At 46.6% G+C, this 25001-nt stretch overlaps 1 protein-coding gene and 1 long non-coding RNA gene across 3 annotated transcripts in view; one reads left to right on the top strand and one right to left on the bottom strand.

The window, feature by feature from the left end:
* Positions 1-25001, top strand: part of SPMIP7 (sperm microtubule inner protein 7) — a 154927-nt gene that overhangs the window by 22982 nt on the left and 106944 nt on the right. The gene's annotated exons all lie outside the window — the stretch shown is intronic.
* On the bottom strand, positions 7564-12154 carry LOC134927739 (uncharacterized). Its single transcript, XR_010177715.1, has 2 exons — positions 9370-12154; positions 7564-8650 (listed from the first exon to the last, which is right to left on the bottom strand). It is a non-coding gene; the product is annotated as an uncharacterized LOC134927739 (long non-coding RNA).

The following is a 25001-nucleotide window of genomic DNA, read 5'->3' as shown; positions in this document are numbered from 1 at the left end:
AAGTCTCCTAGGAGAACAGGAAGACCGTAGTCTGCGCAGTAGCCCACTCCACTTTCAACAATTACCTCTGCAGTCTTTTGGAAGGTCTTCTTCCCATAACCAAATTTCTCATACGTCCTAGAGGATGCTGGGGTCCACTTCATGACCATGGGGTATAGACGGTTCCGCAGGAGCCATGGGCACTCAAGACTTTTCAATGGGTGTGAACTGGCTTCTCCCTCTATGCCCCTCCTCCAGACCTCAGTTTTAGGAATGTGCCCAGGCAGACTGGATGCATTCTGGGGAGCTCTACTTAGTTTCTCTGAAAAGACTTATGTTAGGTTTTTTATTTTCAGGGAGAACTGCTGGCAACAGTCTCCCTGCTTCGTGGGACTGAGGGGGCAGAAGTAGGAACCAACTTCCTGAAGAGTTTCCTGGCTCTGCTAATGGCTGACAGGACACCATTAGCTCCTGAAGGGTACTGAACGCTAGCCGTGTCTAGATGCTCACTCCCACAGCACGCCGTCACCCCCCTCACAGAGCCAGTAGTCAGAAGACAGGTGAGTGTAAGAAGATAGATCTTCAATCAAGTAAAGTGACGGCTGAGGTACAGCGCGGCTGGTGGGAGCGAAGCGCCCCATTGCTGCCCACACATACACAGGCACTGCAGGGTGCGGGGCGCTGGGGGGGGCACCCTGGGCAGCAAATAACCTCGGAAACTGGATAAAAGGGGGCATAAGATGCCAAGGCACAGCCCTTCCCCCGCCAGTATAAATATTATGTGAAAAATCTCTGAGGAGAAACGCGCCATTGCGGGGGCGGAGCTTCCTCCTCAGGCAGCCAGCACACTGTTCAGCGCCATTTTCTCTCATTCACAGACTGCAGAGAAGACGCTGGTCCTCCTCCAGGGGGCCTGGGTGCTAAATCATATTGTTCATAATATAATAGCGCTTAAAGGTTTCTGTGTACGGAGTACGCTACACAGGGATTTTGTCTCTGTGTACAAAGTACGTGGCACGGGGATTTTTTCTTTGGCACTGGGTTGTGAACTGGCTGCTCCTAAACTGTGTCCCTCTGGCAGATTTTACTGTGGGTCTGTCCCCTATAAATCCCAGTGTGTCTGTGAGAGTGTGTTGTACACGAGGGTGACATGTCTGAGGCAGGGACTTCCTCCCCAGAGGAAGGCATTTTAGGGACACAGAGTTGTAATGTGGTGGCGCTGCCGGCACACCAGGAGCCTGCATGGGTGAAAGAAATACGTGATAGTATGCATCATATCAATAGGAGATTAGATAAGTCTGAATCTCATGCTGAGTGCTGGAGAAAATCTGTGCAAGATGTGATTTTTCAGGGCTCTGTTCTTCCATCCGGAAGCGACCCCTCTGGGTCACATAAGAGACCATTTGCGAATATTGTGAATACTGATACCGACACGGACACTGATTCTTGTGTCGACGATAGTGACTCCAGAGAAATAGATCATAAATTGGCAAAACATATACAATATATGATTGTAGCTATAAGGGAAGTGCTGGAAGTCACGGAAGCCACCCCTGTACCTCAGGAGAAGGCTTATTTCTATAAAGAAAAGAAATCCAAGGTCACCTTCCCTCCTTCCCAGTTAAACAGTGCACTGTCCAGGTTGACAAAGAAGGTAATTCTCCCTGCATCGGGCACGGCTTCACTAAAAGAGCCGGCAGACTGAAAGATGGAAACTACATTGAAATCCATTTATGTTGCCAATGGTACGCTGCCCAGGCCCACTATTGCTTGCGCGTGGGTGAGTCGCGCTATTGAAAAATGGTCAGAAAGCGTGTCATCAGAAATTGACACGATTGATAAAGATGAGATACTCCTTAAGTTAGGGAATATCAAAAGACGCTGCCACATTCATGCTAGAAGCGATGAAAGATATTGGACTCTTGAGTTCACAAGCCGCTAACATGGCAGTATCGGCTCGGCGGGCGTTGTGGATTCGCCAATGGAACGCGGATGCAGATTCCAAAAGAAATATGGAGGCTCTCCCATATGAAGGTGAGGCCTTATTTGGCGATGGACTGGATGCGTTAGTCTCGGTGGCTACCGCAGGTAAGTCGACATTTTTGCCCTCTGCACCTGCACCTGCAAAAAAGACATATCACCCACACATGCAGTCCTTTCGGCCCAATAAATACAAAAAAGCAAGGTTTCCCCTTCTTTGCAGGAAGGGAAGGGGAAAGGGAAAGAAGTCCACAGCGACTTCAGGTACCCAGGAGCAGAAGTCTACCCCTACTTCTGCCAAATCTTCAGCATGACGCTGGGGCTCCTTTGCGGGAGGCAGCTCGGGTGGAGGCACGTCTCAAACTGTCCTGCCAAGGTTGGATTCTGTCTGGCCTGGATGCCTGGGTGTTGCAAATAGTATCCCAGGGATACAAGCTGGAGTTTCAAGATGTTTCCCCATGCCAATTTTTCAAATCGACCCTGCCAGCTTCTCTTCCAGAAAGGAAACCAGTAACAGCGGCAATCCGAAAATTATGTCAGGATCAGGTCATAGTCCTGGTACCTTTGTCACAACAAGGAGAAAGGTTTTCATTCAAGCCTTTTTGTAGTTCCGAAGCCGGACGGCTCGGTCAGACCGATCCTAAACCTAAAAAATCTGAATCTCTACTTGAAACGATTCAAGTTCAAAATGGAATCACTGAGGGCAGTGATTTCCAGTATGGAGGAGGGGGACTACATGGTGTCTGTAGACATAAAGGATGCTTACCTGCATGTTCCCATTTATCCTCCTCACCAAGCTTATCTGAGATTTGCGGTTTAGGATTGCCATTACCAATTCCAAACGTTACCTTTCGGTCTTTCCACGGTGCTGAGGGTATTCACCAAGATGATGGCGGAGATGATGGTTCTCCTGTGTCAAAAAGGAGTCAATATAAAATCCTTATCTAGACGATCTCCTGATAAAGGCGAGATCAAGGGAGCAAATGCTACAGAACATCACACTCTCCCTGTCCATACTCCATCAACACGGTTGGATCATAAATTATCCAAAGTCACAGTTGGAACCGACGACAAGATTGTCTTTTCTCGGGATGATTCTGGACACAGAAGTTCAGAGAGTTTTTCTTCCGGTGGAAAAGGCTCTGGAAATCCAGAAAATCGTAAAACAAATATTGAAACCATCAAGTGTGTCGATCCATCAGTGAATTCGTTTGTGGGGGAAGATGGTGGTGGCCTACAAGGCCATACAGTTTGGCAGGTTCAATGCCAGAGTATTCCACTGGGACCTGTTGGACAAGTGGTCGGGATCCCACCTTCACATGCACCGGAAGATAATCCTTTCATCAAAAGCCAGGATTTCGCTCCTGTGTTGGCTACGCAGTTCTCACCTACTAGAGGGACGCAGGTTTGGGATTCACGACTGGGTCCTAATAACCACGGATGCAAGTCTCCGAGGCTGGGGAGCTATCACTCAGGGAGAAAGCTTCCAGGGAAAATGGTCAAGTCAGGAAGCCTGCCTTCACATAAACGTGCTGGAATTGAGAGCCATTTACAACGGCCTTCAACAAGCGGTACATCTTCTTCAAGATCATCCCGTGTAGATCCAGTCGGACAATGTAACAGGAAGCAGACTTCCTCAGCAGACACGATCTCCATCCAGGAGAGTGGGGCCTACACCAAGAAGTCTTCACAGAGGTGACGAGTCTTTGGGGAGTTCCTCCAGTAGACATGATGACATCTCGTCTCAACTAGAAGCTTCAGAAATATTGTTCCTGGTCGAGAGACCCTCAACCAATTACAGTAGATACGCTGGTGGCCCAGTGGGTGTTCCGGTCGGTATATGTCTTCCCTCCACTTCCGCTGATCCCAAAAGTGCTCAGGATCATAAGAAGACCAAGAGTTCGAGCAATCTTCATTGCCCAGACTGGCCAAGGAGGGCTTGGTACCCAGATCTTCAGGAGTTGCTCATAAGAGATCCTCAGCCTCTTCCTCTTCGCGAGGACCTGCTGCAGCAGGGGCCACGTGTGTATCAAGATTTACCGCGGCTACGGTGGACGGCATGGCTGTTGACCGCCGGATCCTAGCCCGAAAGGGTATTCCCAAGGAAGTCATCCCCACCCTTATTCAGGCCAGGAAAGGAGTAACGTCGAAACATTACCACCGTATTTGGAGAAAATATGTGTCTTGGTGTGAATCCAAGAAGGCTCCTACGGAGGAGTTTGAGTTGGGACGTTTTCTCCATTTTCTGCAGGCTGGTGGGGAGGCGGGCCTCCGATTGGGATCAATCAAGGTCCAGATTTCGGCCTTGTCAGTGTTCTTCTAAAAACAATTGGCCTCTCTTCCAGAGGTTCAGACCTTCGTGTAAGGGGTTCTGCACATCCAGCCTCCATTGTGCATTCAGTGGCACCATGGGACCTTAACGTTGTGTTGCAGTTCCTTCAATCAGATTGGTTTGAGCCTCTACAAGAGATAGAGTTGAAGTTTCTCACTTGGAAAGTGGTGATACTTTAGGCATTGGCATCCGCGCGGTGGGTGTCTGAATTGGGGGCCTTGTCTCACAAGAGCCCTTACCTGATCTTCCATGAAGACAGGGCAGAGTTGAGGACTCAACATTTTCTTCCGAAGGTGGTTTCATCTTTCCACATAAACCATCCTATTGTGGTGCCAGTAGTTACTGACACGTTCACTGAGTCAAAGTCTCTAGATGTGGTTAGGGCTTTGAAGATTTATGTCGCTAGAACAGCTCGAATACGGAAAACAGAGTCTTTGTCCTGTATGCTCCCAACAAGATTGGGTGTCCTGCTTCCAAGCAGACTATTGTGTGTTGGATCAGAAGTACGATTCAGCACGCTCATACTACGGCTGGATTGCTGTTACCGACGTCGGTGAAGGCCCATTCCACTAGGAATGTGGGCTCATCCTGGGCGGCTACCCGGGGGGTCTCGGCATTGCAACTTTGCTGAGCAGCTACTTGGTCGGGGTCAAGCACATTTGCAAAATTCTACAAGTTTGACACCTTGGCCGATGAAGACCTCAAGTTCGGTCAATCGGTGCTGTAGGGTCATCCGCACTCTCCCGCCCGTACTGGACTTTGGTATTAACCCCATGGTCATGAAGTGGACCCCAGCATTCTCTAGGACGTATGAGAAAACAGGATTTTAATACCTACTGGTAAATCCTTTTCTCCTAGCCTGTAGAGGATGCTGGGCGCCCGTCCCAGTGCGTACTTTACCTGCAGTTTTGTTATTAGAGTACACAAGTTGTGTTATATTAGTTTCAGCATGTTGCTGTAATTAGTTCATGCCTGTTGGCATGTGTTATGTTGAATGCCATGTTGTGTGGCATGGTTGAGGTGTAAGCTGGTATGTATCTCACCACTAGTTTAAAGTAAATCCTTTCCTCGAAATGTCCGTCTCCCTGGGCACAGTTCCTATAACTGAAGTCTGGAGGAGGGGCATAGAGGGAGGAGCCAGTTCACACCCATTAAAAAGTCTTAAGATTGCCCATGGCTCCTGCGAAACTGTCTATACCCCATGGTCATGAAGTGGACCCCAGCATCCTCTGCGGACTAGGAGAAAAGGATTTACCGTATTAAAATCCTGTTATTGTTGTCAATGTGGGCAGATAAATGCTTTCCCCAGGCCTATAGCCTGGGGGAAGCTATAGGCCTGGGGAAAGCATTTATCAGGGGAAGGCTATATGGATTATCCTTCCCCTGCTAATCCATATATATTTATATATATATATATATATATAGTGGAGCATCAGTAACATATAGAGTCACCTAACACTACCATTTATTTCCAATAGATAAACTGTGTTGCTATGATAGATCCACATACAGATGGAGCCTCGCTCATCTATACCGTTTATGACGTTTGTCACGATTTGTGCCTGGTTGCAGGGTGGCGCATAGAGCTTAGTGTGGTGTATGGCGTTACCAGTGAGTGTAATACCAGCGATCATCAACCAGATGTCACTTTTGAAAATCACCATTGCGCATGAATGAGGTCCCCATTGAAATACACTATAGCGCAAGAACTACTTTACTGTATGTATCTGTGGCTGTGTTGGCCTAGTGGTATAGCCGATGGTTACCATGCACTTCACCGTTCTGCGTGTAGTGGCGCTCTATCTGCATCCGAAATGAAACCTTACAGTGTTTTCCAGAAAAACTCTGTAGCAGAGCATTTTGCATGCAAATACAGTCGCAGTCACACACAGAATATAGGCATGCTGCATATCATTTTAATTAGCAGAAGCTGCTTATGCATCCCATTACATTGCTTTGCGTCTAACAAAAAACTGCAAACAAAGACGATCAACGCTACTGAGTCCAGCCACGGCATGGTGTGACTTCAACAAGGATCTGTAGATTGGCTCAGCGTCTCCAATGCACACAAAGAAAAGCACAGTTCAGAGTTCTACACATAGTAAATTGGGGGGTTTTGCAATTGCGCCTGAAATAATGTGAGCTGTAAAGATGGTGTATATTTAAATGAAATTTTATTGTGTCAGAAATATTCCTTACACTAAACGTATCATTTTTCAGTCACCATGATAATGTCATCAAAAACAAAACAAAACATATAGCTCATAGAGGGAAAAAGAGAAATTGAAAAATATATATATATATAATATATGTATATAGGTGCAGAATGTTAATCCATGGGATAGCGCATCGGATCGTGGTGTCCCACCTTCCTGTTATACACTATTTGATTATGTAGCACAATGTCTTTGTATATGTAGCCAGCAAAGTTCCAAAAGGAATGGTTAAGAGCTCAATACCAAAACAAAAAACAAAGGGGTGTAGGAAATAAAAATATATAAAAAAAATATAAAAATGATTTAAATATGTTCTCCAGGGATGGATGATTAGTACAGTGATTCACGTGGCCGGGGTACACCTAGTGGATATGCGGAGGGGGGGGGAATTTACAGAGAGGCAGGCAGTACGGCTTCGGACTGACTGCTCTCTACCAGCGTCTGGACTACCAGAGGACGCGTTTGTTATAAGGCTCTCTCTGGCAGTCAGAATGCCAGGATGCGGTAAAATTCTCTGGGGGGAAAAACACTAGCTTTGAGACCTGTAATGGGACTGTCCGCTGTCATTTTCCCCTCTTATAGAGCCTTCCTTTCGTCTTCTGTATTGATGTCCCGGTGTCCGCCTCCACCTCACTACACTGTCCGTCCTGCAGCTGCTGCTGTGGATCCTACTTCCTGGTTCCGGGGCTTGGGGTCACGTGATCGCGGCTCTCGAGTCTCTGTTGTCCACTGGTGCCGCTGTTTGTTGATAATCCTGGTAAATATGGAAAATACTGAAGGAGCTTTGCTGTTTTACATAGATGAATTTGTTGTAAAGAGTCTGGGTGGGTTTGTATCAATCTCCTACGCGTATCGGCCCATCTGGGCCTTTGTCAGGGAGAATCACTGTACTAATCATCCATCCCTGGAGAACATATTTAATTTTTTTTTTTTTTTTATCTTTTTTTATCTTTATTTACCACACTCTTTGTTTTTTGTTTTGGTATTAAACTCTCAACCATTCTCTTTGGAACTTTGCTGGCTACTGTTGTGGAAAAACAGACACAACGTGAATAGTTGTAGCCAAATTTTAAAGTTTATATTGATAATGGCAGAGCAAGATTACAATAAAGTGACAGTCAGCATGCACTTATAAGTAATTACAAGGGAGCTCCATCTGCCTCTCGAACATGGCATAGATGGCCCCTAATATTGCATTTTACAAAGAATTACTCCACCCAAGCTTGGACCAATCACAGCAGGCCTTGAGGCCCATTCCTCCTTATCGAACACCATCTGGTCCTGGGTGGGCACATGACACAAATCAGCAAGACTAGGGTGACTTAGCAAGTTCTTGTCACGTACCTACATTCTTTGTCAGCAAAACATCTTACATAATAATGTCTGTTAGTATTACATGATATTAAAAAGTCAGAATAGATTCTATACATTGCTTAAATTTCCTTAACAATTCTCACCCTTTTGATAATTTTATTATCACACATATATAAAAACATAAACTAAAAGGTAACAATGGCAGTACTACTAATGCTAAGAAGGTGGTGTGACTGTGACTGGGGATGATATAGCCACAGACGCACCTGGGCCTACCCTGACTCTGTTGCCACACCCCGCAGTCAATTGGTACCTGCATGTCAAAGTCTTGTCCTTTAGCAGCCGCTTTTCCCGGGCGAATTAGGTCCACCCAGTACTCTGATGCCCCCAGGTTTTATTATGTGACAAAGTACCAATTGAGACAGGATGTACGCAAGAGGAAGAACTGACTAAGTACTGCCTCGCGGTTGCTATTCTGCTAAGCATTCACACACCTTTATTGAAGCATTCACACCCCTATCTATCTAGCTGTAAGAATAATAACAGCAGCCGGAGGTGCACTAGGGCACAGAGACCACTCGGTGAATTCGCTGGAATCGGAATGACTGACTCGTCGAAATCACTTCTCGGGATAAACTCCCTCTGGGGTGGTGTCCAAACTGTCGAAGTGCACCTGCGGGACCCTCTTTCAGAGATGATGTCTTCCACCCAACTCTTACAACAACTGAGGGGTCTCTCAGAAGAGATGGGCAGTTGGGCTGGGCCATCAGACGGTCATCTCTGTGGCTGTTATCATTCTTCCTATTAGGCGAGCGAATCCACATTTTTCCTGAAATGAGAAATACAGCACATTAAGCATTTCCAAGCGATCAAAAGAAATACAATCAATCCTATCACTACCACTATGAGTTTTATTAAATCCGATAATAGATTGTTAAACCATACACCAATTGTCCCCATCCAGGAGAAGGGATTCCATCCCTCCTTGGATATGTCTCTAGCTTGTTTCTGTAATTCCTTTACTTTATTCATGTGCTCTTCTATGGGGTCATGTGAGTCCTCAATCCAGGTACAACATTCCTCCCCTATAACAGCACAAGTTCCTCCCTCCATAGCTAACAAGTAAATGAGAGCCATCCTATTTTGTAGGGTCACCTTCCTAATTTGAGCCTTTTCTTCATTGATAGCATGGATGGCACTTGTGGTCTCATTAATTATCCCATCCATAATATTTGCATATTTATTTAACTTATTTGCTAATTCAATTCCTCAGCCTGTCCAGGCAGGGAACCACATCCAGGCTTTATCTGCTGCAGTAAACAATTCTCTCTTGTATCTAGTCTCTCTAGGGCTTGTTTCTATCATATTGGTAAAAGAGATGTTCTCACGTTGTCTTATGGCTGGCACAACTCTTCCTATAGTGCAGTTCCCCCAAGCTCCCATAGGAAGCCATGAGTATGCCCTATTTCCACAAATATAGTATAGGCCTTGCTTCAGCACCCTAGGGATTATCTTACCATGGTTTCCCAACCAGCTCTGAAACCATACCATATTATTGTGCACTTGGGTCTTACAATCCCAATCATCCTCATCCGTCTGGTTAGGAGAGGCACACCTAGGGGCACAAAGAGCTTTCATATTTGCACACCAACATTGATTGTTACAGTTACAGTTCACCTTGTCACATAACTTTTCATTGTATTCCATGTTAAACACTAAGGCAGCATTTTTACAATTTGTTTCTCCAACATATACCTTAGGTAAGTTGACTAGGTGACCTTTTAGTTCGGCCACGTGGTTAATAAACATAGGCCCTATGCACATAGTGGGCGGAGAGATTATACCAGCAATTTCTAAATATATTCCTAGGTCTGAAAGAGCATTGTGAGCAGTGTGATTTATGTCTATTTCAACATTATAGCTATAATCTGTGAGGTTAAGATCATTCATCGAGATAGGGATACCAATCAAAGGGATTCCTTTATGGTTAGCAGGAACATAAGAACAGATCCAACAGTCAGTGGCGTTCAGCTCCTTAGCGGTCTGCTGATGTAGAAGCCATATAGAGTTCTTTTGCTGTTCTCCTTTCACCTGCACACACTGATATAAAGCACAAACAAGCAGGCAGAAAAACAAGCGTATCTTAACAGTCCATTCAGTTCTCTTCTCCCCGGGGGGCCCATGCTTTTAGGACCAGTTTGCATCATTGACCTGAAAGTTAATTTTCTTACAGTGCAAAGCATACTTTCCTCTCCACCTTGACGGAGGTCACTGTGGTCAATAGCACCTGGTATGGGCCATCAAATCGGGGTTCCAGATGTGTCTTGTGGATCTGGTAAAGAAGAAAACACTTTGCCATGCAAATTAGTCAGTGGCTTATGAAGCTGAACAACGTAGTCAGTAAGAGAAGCGTACTTTGAGTGGCAGCCTGCCAAACAGTATCTCAAATGATGAAAGTCCATGTTATCCCTTTGTGGTATACCTCATTGCAAAAGGATCTACTAGTAAAGCTTGTACCCATGTAAGTTTTGTTTGCTCACAGATCTTAGACATTTTTAATACGCTATTTGCTCTCTCAACCGTTTCATGTAGGCCATACCTGCACACAAATTCAGATATCAATTTCTTTGCTGTTACTGCAGCCGTTACCTTGGCAACAGGCCACGCCTCTATCTACAAGGAGAACATAACCATTCTGTTATAAAGTATTTCAAACACTGTGCAAACCAAAATATAGCAATCATAGCAATCATTCCCCCTTTGGAAACATATGAAGGGAGATGTGCACTCAATCGACCATCCTCATGTTTCCAAACAATATTTATTTATTTGCAACCTGCCTTCCCCCATTTACCAAGTGTTTGGGGACCTGCCTGATTTTGCAGGGTAATTAGAGTATCCATTGACATACTCTCTCTCTTGAGAACACGGGCTGCTCCACTGTCCACCAGATACTCCACTGAGTAAAAAGGCATTTCAGAGAGGGTCAAGTGGACAAAGGCATCACCCCCCCTACTCTCCGAGTGTTAGGAAACAAGTACAATGTTACAAATTGAGACCCTGGAACTCTGTGGAATGTGTGACAACTGGGGAATTCCAGTACTCATGAGTGAAGCTGCGGTCAGTATGAATGGCCGCAGCAAGACCTTTTCTAACCCTATAACCATTACTCCTCCCAGTGGTCGGATGGTGCCTGAGGTGCTAGTCTTCTGCCCAAGGCAGCCGCGTTTGAATGGGCGAATTAGGTTCGCCCAAACTCCGATGCCCTCCAGTCTTACAAGGTTACAAGGCACCACCTGAGACTGCGAGTGAGGGGAAAACTAGCTACAGCTAAGGTGACTATAACATGAGAACTAAACAAACAAGTTATGTGCGGCGCTGCCGCCAGTACAAAAACACAAAACTAAGGCTAGTGGGAAGACCCACAAAATATGACACTGTAGTTACCAGGCTAGTAAACAAAAGTATAGCACTCTAAATAAGTACATAAGAAATCCTGGCATGCAAACAGAAATATATCCTAAAATACATGAACCGAATGCAGCTAGTGGGAAGACCCACAAAATATGTCACTGTAGTTACCAGATTAGTAACCAAAAGTATAGCACTCTAAAGTACATAAGAAATCCTGACATGCAAACAGAAATATAACATACAATACATGAACCGAATGCAAACAGGAATGAACCACTGCTGTGGCTCATAACACCAAGATGACTGGTAACACTGGAAGCCCTCCCTGTCAGGCGCTATCCTGCCCCCCTTTTTGGAGCTGGACAATTTCTTGCAATGTGGCCCTGTTTCACACAATTGTAGCACTTCACATTTCTGGACTCCCAATTGTTCCTCCCCCTAAACTTACCCCTCTGGGGGTTGCTGGTGTGTCAACTACCATCACCCTCTGGACCCTTTTCTCCTGTACCTCCTGTATATTTCTCTGTCTTGAGCTGGCTAAACTGACTTGTACCAGGCATGAACTGCTCTCTAACAAGTTAGGCTGAGGCTTGAGGCAAGCGATATTCCTCGGCCCTTTCATCTCTCTCACCTTGGGTTATTTTGGGAGTGATGACAAGCTCACCTTCCACTCCACACAAATCCCTTCCTCCCCCTCTTTCTCATCTGACTGTACCTCCCCTCCTTGCTGATTTGCCCCTCCTGTTCTTGTTTCTGATGTAAAAAAAAATACTTTGGGCTTTTTGCTGTCTTTATAAGTAGAGATGAGCGGGTTCGGTTTCTTTGAATCCGAACCCGCACGAACTTCACTTTTTTTTTCACGGGTCCGAGCGACTCGGATCTTCCCGCCTTGCTCGGTTAACCCGAGCGCGCCCGAACGTCATCATGACGCTGTCGGATTCTCGCGAGACTCGGATTCTATATAAGGAGCCGCGCGTCGCCGCCATTTTCACACGTGCATTGAGATTGATAGGGAGAGGACGTGGCTGGCGTCCTCTCCATTAGAATAGATTAGAAGAGAGAGAGAGAGAGAGAGATTGTGCAGACAGAGTTTACCACAGTGACCAGTGCAGTTGTTGTTAAGTTAACTTTTATTTAATATATCCGTTCTCTGCTATATCCGTTCTCTGCCTGAAAAAAACGATACACAGCAGTCACACAGTGTGACTCAGTCTGTGTGCACTCAGCTCAGCCCAGTGTGCTGCACATCAATGTATAAAAGCTTATAATAATTGTGGGGGAGACTGGGGAGCACTGCAGGTTGTTATAGCAGGAGCCAGGAGTACATAATATTATATTAATTTAAAATTAAACAGTGCACACTTTTGCTGCAGGAGTGCCACTGCCAGTGTGACTAGTGGTGACCAGTGCCTGACCACCAGTATAGTAGTATATTGTTGTATACTATCTCTTTATCAACCAGTCTATATTAGCAGCAGACACAGTACAGTGCGGTAGTTCACGGCTGTGGCTACCTCTGTGTCGGCAGTCGGCACTCGGCAGGCAGTCCGTCCATCCATAATTGTATAATTATATACCACCTAACCGTGGTATTTTTTTTTCTTTCTTTATACCGTCGTCATAGTCATACTAGTTGTTACGAGTATACTACTATCTCTTTATCAACCAGTGTACAGTGCGGTAGTTCACGGCTGTGGCTACCTCTGTGTCGGCAGTCGGCAGGCAGTCCGTCCATCCATAATTGTATTATTATAATATATACCACCTAACCGTGGTTTTTTTTTCATTCTTTATACCGTCATAGTGTCATACTAGTTGTTACGAGTATACTACTATCTCTTTATCAACCAGTGTACAGTGCGGTAGTTCACGGCTGTGGCTACCTCTGTGTCGGCAGTCGGCAGGCAGTCCGTCCATCCATAGTTGTATTATAATATATACCACCTAACCGTGGTTTTTTTTCATTCTTTATACCGTCATAGTGTCATACTAGTTGTTACGAGTATACTACTATCTCTTTATCAACCAGTGTACAGTGCGGTAGTTCACGGCTGTGGCTACCTCTGTGTCGGCAGTCGGCAGGCAGTCCGTCCATCCATAATTGTATTATAATATATACCACCTAACCGTGGTTTTTTTTTCATTCTTTATACCGTCATAGTCAGTCATACTAGTTGTTACGAGTATACTACTATCTCTTTATCAACCAGTGTACAGTGCGATAGTTCACGGCTGTGGCTACCTCTGTGTCGGCACTCGGCAGGCAGTCCGTCCATCCATAATTGTATTATAATATATACCACCTAACCGTGGTTTTTTTTTCATTCTTTATACCGTCATAGTGTCATACTAGTTGTTACGAGTATACTACTATCTCTTTATCAACCAGTGTACAGTGCGGTAGTTCACGGCTGTGGCTACCTCTGTGTCGGCAGTCGGCAGGCAGTCCGTCCATCCATAATTGTATTATAATATATACCACCTAACCGTGGTTTTTTTTTCATTCTTTATACCGTCATAGTGTCATACTAGTTGTTACGAGTATACTACTATCTCTTTATCAACCAGTGTACAGTGCGGTAGTTCACGGCTGTGGCTACCTCTGTGTCGGCAGTCGGCAGGCAGTCCGTCCATCCATAATTGTATTATAATATATACCACCTAACCGTGGTTTTTTTTTCATTCTTTATACCGTCATAGTCAGTCATACTAGTTGTTACGAGTATACTACTATCTCTTTATCAACCAGTGTACAGTGCGGTAGTTCACGGCTGTGGCTACCTCTGTGTCGGAACTCGGCAGGCAGTCCGTCCATCCATAATTGTATTACAATATATACCACCTAACCGTGGTTTTTTTTTCATTCTTTATACCGTCATAGTCAGTCATACTAGTTGTTACGAGTATACTACTATCTCTTTATCAACCAGTGTACAGTGCGGTAGTTCACGGCTGTGGCTACCTCTGTGTCGGAACTCGGCAGGCAGTCCGTCCATCCATAATTGTATTACAATATATACCACCTAACCGTGGTTTTTTTTTCATTCTTTATACCGTCATAGTCAGTCATACTAGTTGTTACGAGTATACTACTATCTCTTTATCAACCAGTGTACAGTGCGGTAGTTCACGGCTGTGGCTACCTCTGTGTCGGCAGTCGGCAGGCAGTCCGTCCATCCATAATTGTATTATAATATATACCACCTAACCGTGGTTTTTTTTTCATTCTTTATACCGTCATAGTGTCATACTAGTTGTTACGAGTATACTACTATCTCTTTATCAACCAGTGTACAGTGCGGTAGTTCACGGCTGTGGCTACCTCTGTGTCGGCAGTCGGCAGGCAGTCCGTCCATCCATAATTGTATTATAATATATACCACCTAACCGTGGTTTTTTTTTCATTCTTTATACCGTCATAGTCAGTCATACTAGTTGTTACGAGTATACTACTATCTCTTTATCAACCAGTGTACAGTGCGGTAGTTCACGGCTGTGGCTACCTCTGTGTCGGCACTCGGCAGGCAGTCCGTCCATCCATAATTGTATTATAATATATACCACCTAACCGTGGTTTTTTTTTCATTCTTTATACCGTCATAGTGTCATACTAGTTGTTACGAGTATACTACTATCTCTTTATCAACCAGTGTACAGTGCGGTAGTTCACGGCTGTGGCTACCTCTGTGTCGGCACTCGGCAGGCAGTCCGTCCATCCATAATTGTATTACAATATATACCACCTAACCGTGTTTTTTTTATACCACCTAACCGTGGCAGTCCGTCCATAATTGTATACTAGTATCCAATCCATCCATCTCCATTGTTTACCTGAGGTGCCTTTTAGTTCTGCCTATAAAATATGGAGAACAAAAAAGTTGAGGTTCCAAAATTAGGGAAAGATCAAGATCCACTTCCACCTCGTGCTGAAGCTGCTGCCACTAGTCATGGCCGAGACGATGAAATGCCAGCAACGTCGTCTGCCAAGGCCGATGCCCAATGTCATAGTACAGAGCATGTCAAATCCAAAACACCAAATATCAGAAAAAAAAGGACTCCAAAACCTAAAATAAAATTGTCGGAGGAGAAGCGTAAACTTGCCAATATGCCATTTACCACACGGAGTGGCAAGGAACGGCTGAGGCCCTGGCCTATGTTCATGGCTAGTGGTTCAGCTTCACATGAGGATGGAAGCACTCAGCCTCTCGCTAGAAAAATGAAACGACTCAAGCTGGCAAAAGCACAGCAAAGAACTGTGCGTTCTTCGAAATCCCAAATCCACAAGGAGAGTCCAATTGTGTCGGTTGCGATGCCTGACCTTCCCAACACTGGATGTGAAGAGCATGCGCCTTCCACCATTTGCACGCCCCCTGCAAGTGCTGGAAGGAGCACCCGCAGTCCAGTTCCTGATAGTGAGATTGAAGATGTCAGTGTTGAAGTCCACCAGGATGCGGAGGATATGGGTGTTGCTGGCGCTGGGGAGGAAATTGACCAGGAGGATTCTGATGGTGAGGTGGTTTGTTTAAGTCAGGCACCCGGGGAGACACCTGTTGTCCGTGGGAGGAATATGGCCGTTGACATGCCAGGTGAAAATACCAAAAAAATCAGCTCTTCGGTGTGGAGGTATTTCACCAGAAATGCGGACAACAGGTGTCAAGCCGTGTGTTCCCTTTGTCAAGCTGTAATAAGTAGGGGTAAGGACGTTAACCACCTCGGAACATCCTCCCTTATACGTCACCTGCAGCGCATTCATAATAAGTCAGTGACAAGTTCAAAAACTTTGGGTGACAGCGGAAGCACTCCACTGACCAGTAAATCCCTTCCTCTTGTAACCAAGCTCACGCAAACCACCCCACCAACTCCCTCAGTGTCAATTTCCTCCTTCCCCAGGAATGCCAATAGTCCTGCAGGCCATGTCACTGGCAATTCTGACGATTCCTCTCCTGCCTGGGATTCCTCCGATGCATCCTTGCGTGTAACGCCTACTGCTGCTGGCGCTGCTGTTGTTGCTGCTGGGAGTCGATGGTCATCCCAGAGGGGAAGTCGTAAGACCACTTTTACTACTTCCACCAAGCAATTGACTGTCCAACAGTCATTTGCGAGGAAGATTAAATATCACAGCAGTCATCCTACTGCAAAGCGGATAACTGAGGCCTTGACATCCTGGGTGGTGAGAAACGTGGTTCCGGTATCCATCATTACTGCAGAGCCAACTAGAGACTTGTTGGAGGTACTGTGTCCCCGGTACCAAATACCATCTAGGTTCCATTTCTCTAGGGTTGCGATACCGAAAATGTACACAGACCTCAGAAAAAGAGTCACCAGTGTCCTAAAAAATGCAGCTGTACCCAATGTCCACTTAACCACGGACATGTGGACAAGTGGAGCAGGGCAGGGTCAGGACTATATGACTGTGACAGCCCACTGGGTAGATGTATGGACTCCCGCCGCAAGAACAGCAGCGGCGGCACCAGTAGCAGCATCTCGCAAACGCCAACTCGTTCCTAGGCAGGCTACGCTTTGTATCACCGGTTTCCAGAATACGCACACAGCTGAAAACCTCTTACGGCAACTGAGGAAGATCATTGCGGAATGGCTTACCCCAATTGGACTCTCCTGTGGATTTGTGGCATCGGACAACGCCAGCAATATTGTGCGTGCATTACATCTGGGCAAATTCCAGCACGTCCCATGTTTTGCACATACCTTGAATTTGGTGGTGCAGAATTTTTTTAAAAACGACAGGGGCGTGCAAGAGATGCTGGCGGTGGCCAGAAAAATTGCGGGACACTTTCGGCGTACAGGCAGCACGTACAGAAGACTGGAGCACCACCAAAAACGCCTGAACCTGCCCTGCCATCATCTGAAGCAGGAGGTGGTAACGAGGTGGAATTCAACCCTCTATATGCTTCAGAGGTTGGAGGAGCAGCAAAAGGCCATTCAAGCCTATACAACTGACCACGATATAGGAGGTGGAATGCACCTGTCTCAAGCGCAGTGGAGAATGATTTCAACGTTGTGCAAGGTTCTGCAACCTTTTGAACTTGCCACACGTGAAGTCAGTTCAGACACTGCCAGCCTGAGTCAGGTCATTCCCCTCATCAGGCTTTTGCAGAAGAAGCTGGAGACATTGAAGGAGGAGCTAAGACAGAGCGATTCCGCTAGGCATGTGGGACTTGTGGATGGAGCCCTTAATTCGCTTAACAAGGATTCACGGGTGGTCAATCTGTTGAAATCAGAGCACTACATTTTGGCCACCGTGCTCGATCCTAGATTTAAAACCTACCTTGGATCTCTCTTTCCGGCGCACACAAGTCTGCTGGGTTTCAAAGACCTGCTGGTGAGAAAATTGTCAAGTCAAGCGGAACGCGACCTGTCAACATCTCCTCCTTCACATTCTCCCGCAACTGGGGGTGCGAGGAAAAGGCTCAGAATTCCGAGCCCACCCGCTGGCGGTGATGCAGGGCAGTCTGGAGCGACTGCTGATGCTGACATCTGGTCCGGACTGAAGGACCTGACAACCATTACGGACATGTCGTCTACTGTCACTGCATATGATTCTATCACCATTGATAGAATGGTGGAGGATTATATGAGTGACCGCATCCAAGTAGGCACGTCACACAGTCCGTACTTATACTGGCAGGAAAAAGAGGCAATTTGGAGGCCCTTGCACAAACTGGCTTTATTCTACCTAAGTTGCCCTCCCACAAGTGTGTACTCCGAAAGAGTGTTTAGTGCCGCCGCTCACCTTGTCAGCAATCGGCGTACGAGGTTACATCCAGAAAATGTGGAGAAGATGATGTTCATTAAAATGAATTATAATCAATTCCTCCGCGGAGACATTGACCAGCAGCAATTGCCTCCACAAAGTACACAGGGAGCTGACATGGTGGATTCCAGTGGGGACGAATTGATAATCTGTGAGGAGGGGGATGTACACGGTGATATATCGGAGGATGATGATGAGGTGGACATCTTGCCTCTGTAGAGCCAGTTTGTGCAAGGAGAGATTAATTGCTTCTTTTTTGGTGGGGGTCCAAACCAACCCGTCATTTCAGTCACAGTCGTGTGGCAGACCCTGTCACTGAAATGATGGGTTGGTTAAAGTGTGCATGTCCTGTTTTGTTTATACAACATAAGGGTGGGTGGGAAGGGCCCAAGGACAATTCCATCTTGCACCTCTTTTTTCTTTTATTTTTCTTTGCGTCATGTGCTGTTTGGGGAGGGTTTTTTGGAAGGGACATCCTGCGTGACACTGCAGTGCCACTCCTAGATGGGCCCGGTGTTTGTGTCGGCCACTAGGGTCGCTTATCTTTCTCACACAGTCAGCTACCTCATTGCGCCTCTTTTTTTCTTTGCGTCATGTGCTGTTTGGGGAGGGTTTTTTGGAAGGGACATCCTGCGTGACACTGCAGTGCCACTCCTAGATGGGCCAGGTGTTTGTGTCGGCCACTAGGGTCGCTAATCTTACTCACACAGCTACCTCATTGCGCCTCTTTTTTTCTTTGCGTCATGTGCTGTTTGGGGAGGGTTTTTTGGAAGGGACATCCTGCGTGACACTGCAGTGCCACTCCTAGATGGGCCAGGTGTTTGTGTCGGCCACTAGGGTCGCTAATCTTACTCACACAGCTACCTCATTGCGCCTCTTTTTTTCTTTGCGTCATGTGCTGTTTGGGGAGGGTTTTTTGGAAGGGACATCCTGCGTGACACTGCAGTGCCACTCCTAGATGGGCCCGGTGTTTGTGTCGGCCACTAGGGTCGCTAATCTTGTCATGTGCTGTTTGGGGAGGGTTTTTTGGAAGGGACATCCTGCGTGACACTGCAGTGCCACTCCTAGATGGGCCCGGTGTTTGTGTCGGCCACTAGGGTCGCTTATCTTTCTCACACAGTCAGCTACCTCATTGCGCCTCTTTTTTTCTTTGCGTCATGTGCTGTTTGGGGAGGGTTTTTTGGAAGGGACATCCTGCGTGACACTGCAGTGCCACTCCTAGATGGGCCCGGTGTTTGTGTCGGCCACTAGGGTCGCTTATCTTTCTCACACAGTCAGCTACCTCATTGCGCCTCTTTTTTTCTTTGCGTCATGTGCTGTTTGGGGAGGGTTTTTTGGAAGGGACATCCTGCGTGACACTGCAGTGCCACTCCTAGATGGGCCCGGTGTTTGTGTCGGCCACTAGGGTCGCTTATCTTTCTCACACAGTCAGCTACCTCATTGCGCCTCTTTTTTTCTTTGCGTCATGTGCTGTTTGGGGAGGGTTTTTTGGAAGGGACATCCTGCGTGACACTGCAGTGCCACTCCTAGATGGGCCCGGTGTTTGTGTCGGCCACTAGGGTCGCTAATCTTACTCACACAGCTACCTCATTGCGCCTCTTTTTTTCTTTGCGTCATGTGCTGTTTGGGGAGGGTTTTTTGGAAGGGACATCCTGCGTGACACTGCAGTGCCACTCCTAGATGGGCCAGGTGTTTGTGTCGGCCACTAGGGTCGCTGAGCTTAGTCATCCAGCGACCTCGGTGCAAATTTTAGGACTAAAAATAATATTGTGAGGTGTAAGGTGTTCAGAATAGACTGAAAATGAGTGTTAATTATGGTTATTGAGGTTAATAATACTATGGGATCAAAATGACCCCCAAATTCAATGTTTTAAGCTGTTTTTTAGGGTTTTTTGAAAAAACCACCCGAATCCAAAACACACCCGAATCCGACAAAAAAAATTCGGTGAGGTTTTGCCAAAACGCGGTCGAACCCAAAACACGTCCGCGGAACCGAACCCAAAACCAAAACACAAAACCCGAAAAATTTCAGGCGCTCATCTCTATTTATAAGATTCTACCATCCACCTACTCCAAGCTGCCTATTCATTTGGCTCAGTGAATTTTGTTTTATTTTTTTGTAGAGGGTTGCCCAGCGGGATAATTCAAAGGTTCCCTCTTTTGGGATCCCACAATCCATCCCCCTAGTCAGCCTGACCCACTTAGGTAAATGCCGGCTGACCCATTTGCCATATTTCTTACTCATCTCCTCCTGTGGGGTACGAGGAGTCTCAGGACGTCCATTACTCTGATTTGGTGATCAGCCAAATCCACGTTTGCTGTGACTGTTTCCCATAGCCCGGCTATGGTGGAGGGGACTCTTGCACCCCTCTCTCAGTGTTTCACAGCACTATATTCTATGGCTATTGGCTGTTAGGGGAAGTCCCACACAGCGAATCCCCGCTTTTGGTCCCTCCAAATTTTCCAACAGAGCCAAATGAAAATCAGCAAGGCGAAGATGCCAAACAATATTTGCCCTCTAATGTCCTCTAGGTCAAACCATGCAAGTAAGGGATTATCTAAGTAAGAAGTATGATTTTTCATGAGACACAGAGAGACGCCAGTCTGCAGCTTCAGGACACGCCCTTAAGTGTAGTGAGAAACAGACTCAAACCAGTGTACACAGAGCTGTCAGATAGCAGGCCAGGAGGTAATCAGAGATTATATCGCTCCTGTTCTGTGGGGAGAGCCACAATCGGTTGCCCACAGACCGGTATTGACAAGCAAGGGTAGACCAGCAGAGAAACTACTCTTCACCAACACTTATCCTTATATTTGTCCTTCCACTATGCAGACAATGTTAATGACAGTTTACGTGACAGACTGAGAAGATAGGAAACATTCGTGTCTGAGGACGATAGGGTCCTCTTACTTTTTATTCCACTGCCCCCAGCATACTTGGGGCAGCACAATCATTCAGCCATAAAGGGCCTCTCTCGTGCTGATGTGGCAATGTGCCAGCATCTACATACACTCACACATGCATATCAAAACAGATATTACAACACAAAACAACTATTCAGGTTCTTGGGATCTGTACTCACGATAGTGGGACGGAGGGTCTTAGGAGCGGAGGAGGGGAGAGCAGACAGAGACACAAATGTTCTCACCTTTTTTGAATGGCGCCAATCTGGTCTCCAGTCCTCCGTTCCTGTCCTGATTCCGTTCCAATCGTTTTCAGATCCCGGGTTTCGGCACCAAATTGTTGTGGAAAAACAGACACAACGTGAATAGTTGTAGCCAAATTTTAAAGTTTATATTGATAATGGCAGAGCAAGATTACAATAAAGTGACAGTCAGCATGCACTTATAAGTAATTACAAGGGAGCTCCATCTGCCTCTCGAACATGGCATAGATGGCCCCTAATATTGCATTTTACAAAGAATTACTCCACCCAAGCTTGGACCAATCACAGCAGGCCTTGAGGCCCATTCCTCCTTATCGAACACCATCTGGTCCTGGGTGGGCACATGACACAAATCAGCAAGACTAGGGTGACTTAGCAAGTTCTTGTCACGTACCTACATTCTTTGTCAGCAAAACATCTTACATAATAATGTCTGTTAGTATTACATGATATTAAAAAGTCAGAATAGATTCTATACATTGCTTAAATTTCCTTAACACTACATATAAAAATACATTGTGCTACATAATCAAATAGTGCATAATAGGGACATGGGACGCCACGCTCCGATGAACTATCTCATGGATTAACATTCTACACCTATATACATATATTATATGTATTTTTTAAATTTCTCTATCTCTTACGTCCTAGAGGATGCTGGGGTCCACATTAGTACCATGGGGTATAGACGGGTCCACCAGGAGCCATTGGCACTTTAAGAGTTTGAGAGTGTGGGCTGGCTCCTCCCTCTATGCCCCTCCTACCAGACTCAGTTTAGAAAATGTGCCCAGAGGAGCCAGTCACAGCTAGGGGAGCTCTCCAGAGTTTCCTTAGTAAAGTTTAGTTTTAGAGTTTATTATTTTACAGGGAGGCTGCTGGCAACAGCCTCCCTGCAGTGAGGGGGAGCAGTGTCCGCCCTGCGGGGTCTGAGCCACTGTCTTCGCTGACTGGACACTGATCTCCAGAGGAGATAGATCGTACCCCGCCGCAGGGGATCGCTCACCCTAGCAGCATGCCTCCACCCCCTTACAGAGCTGAAGATTGTGGCGAGTGAGTCACCAACCACCCTAGCAAGCGGCATCAAGGTAGGAGCGCAGTATTAACTGCGCTCCAGAGGCTCAGTGGTACATAGTGCGGCGCTGTGAGGGGCGCCCTGAGCCAGCGCCTATACCCTACACTGGTCACACAGCCAGTCGGGGTCCCCTGATCTCAGCCAGCATCAATCCTCAGGCCAGTATAATCCTGTGAAGAGCGGGAAGACAGCGCCATTTTGGGGGTGGAGCTTCTTCTCAGAGCGGACCTAGAGCGTTCAGCACCATTTTCCTGCCTGCACAACGCTGTCAGTGAAGAGCAAGTCCCTCCACAGCAACTCCAGCTATCCATCACGGTACCAGGGGGTTGTAGAAGGGGGGGGGGGGGGGGGGGCTGCAAAATGACTGTGTAACCTATTATGGTGCACAGTCAGCGCTCCCTTTATATTAAAAGCGCTGTGTATGGGTTGGCTCCAATCTCTGTGGCTCCAATCTCTGTGTCCCTTTGCCATTCTTGGGGGTGAAACTCTGTCTGCTCTCCCCTGTGTGTGTGTGGAGTGTCTGTGGTCTCCATTAAGCAATGTCCAGGGACTCTGTGTCATATGCTGCAGAGGATGTGTCCTCTCAGGATGATCCCATTCCATGTAATCAGGATTGCACTGGTTTAGCACAGATTCCAGCAAGGGAGCCTGAGTGGTTATCCTCTATCAAATCTATGATTTCTCATATTTCTAATAGGGTTGCACAAAATGAATCTGCAACTCAGGCTTTACAGAACTCTATGGCAGTATGGCCCAGTTCTGGTACATCAGGGCTCCCCATTGTGTATTCCCATAAACGTGCTCTTGCTCAGATCATGCAGGATGATACAGATACTGACTCTGATACTACAGACAGTGACGGGGATGTGTTGCGGGGGGCTGCATCACATGCAAAAGGGGTGCAGTTGATGATAGAGGCTATTAGGGATGTGTTGAATATTGCTGATACAACACCCGAGCAGGTTGAGGAGGCTTACTTCACTGAAAATAAGAAAGCCTCGCTAACCTTCCCTGCGTCAAAGGAATTAAATGCTATATTTGAAAAGGCTTGGGAAAATCCGGATAAAAAATTCCAGATACCTAAAAGGGTTCTGGTAGCGTTTCCTTTCCCGGTAGAGCATAGGAAAAAATGGGAAAACCCGCCTATTGTTGATGCGTCAGTATCCAGACTCTCAAACAAGGTGGTTTTACCTGTTCCAGGATCTACCGCCTTGAAAGAGCCGGCTGATCGTAAAATTGATAATATGCTCAAATCCATGTACACGGCTTCTGGTGCAATACTGCGTCCCACTATTGCCAGTGCTTGGATTGCCAAAGCTGTAGTAAAGTGGTCAAGCACGTTACCTGAGGATTTGGATACTATGGAGAAATGTGATGTTGAATTGTTTTTACGTAACATTCAGGATTCGGCAGGATTTCTGGTAGAATCCATGAAGGACCTGGGTTCCATGGCTGCAGGGATTTCCTCCATGTCAGTATCAGCTCGTCGAGGGCTGTGGTTCCGCCATTGGTCTGCCGACGCGGAATCCAGGAGAAGTGTGGAGACCCTACCCTACACAGGTCAGGCACTCTTTGGGGAAGCTGAAAACAGATATCATTTGATTCCGCACTGGTAACAATTTCTGGAAAATATATATAAATTTTTTTATTTTTTATATCGTAACCAGTATATAATAGATATCTGGGCCTTAGTGCCCCTGTAAGTTAAACTGGTGGTGCACCCAGAAGTCAGTAATTGCTTATCGTATATCATACCTCACTGCTTATGCCCAATACCGTCCGATCTTGGAAGCCAGACAAGTGGCCGAGATCCCATCTACACATGCACCAGAGAATTTGTCTGTCTCCAAAGGCTAGGATTTCACTCCTCTTGTGGCTGCAATTACCTCACCTTCTGGAGGGCCGCAGGTTCGGGATTCAGGACTGGATCCTTCTAACCGCGGATGCAAGTCTCCGGGGCTGGGGCGCAGTCACTAATGGGGAAACCTTCCAAGGAAGGTAGTCAAGTCTGGAAGCCGGCCTGCCGATAAACATTCTGGAACTAAGAGCCGTCTACAACGGTCTCCTCCAAGCGGCCCATCTTCTGAGAAATCGGGCCATTCAAGTGCAGTCGGACAATGTGACAACAGTGGCTTACATGAATCGACAGGACGGAACGAAGAGCAGAGCTGCAATGGCAGAGGTAACAAGAATCATCCTCTGGGCAGAAAAGCACACGTTGGCACTGTCAGAAATCTTCATTCCGGGAGTAGATAACTGGTAAGCGGACTTCCTCAGCAGACACGATCTCCATCCAGGGGAGTGGGCTCTCCATCCGGAGTTGTTCAAGGAGGTAACAGATCTTTGGGGCGTACCCCAGATTGACATGACGGCCTCTCGTCTCAACAAGAAGCATCAGTGGTATTGTTCCAGGTCTAGGGACCCGCAAGCAGTGGCGGTGGACTCCCTAGTGACTCCGTGGGTGTTCCAGTCAGTGTACGTGTTTCCTCCACTTACACTCATCTCAAGAGTTCTAAAGATCCTCGTTGCTCCAGACTGGCCAAGAAGGGCTTGGTACGCGGATCTTCTGGATCTACTGCAAGAAGAGCCAAGGCCTCTTCCTCTTCGGGAGGATCTGCTGCAGCAGGGGCCGTTCGCCTATCAAGACTTACCGTGGCTACATTTGACGTCATGGAGGTTGAACGCCTGATACTAGCTAGGAAGGGCATTACGAAAAAGGTTATTCCTACCCTTATACAGGCTAGGAAAGGAG

The sequence above is a fragment of the Pseudophryne corroboree genome, chromosome 5 (assembly GCF_028390025.1).
Source record: "Pseudophryne corroboree isolate aPseCor3 chromosome 5, aPseCor3.hap2, whole genome shotgun sequence".
Lineage (NCBI taxonomy): Eukaryota > Metazoa > Chordata > Amphibia > Anura > Myobatrachidae > Pseudophryne > Pseudophryne corroboree.
This window is presented reverse-complemented; position numbering and strand designations above follow the sequence as displayed.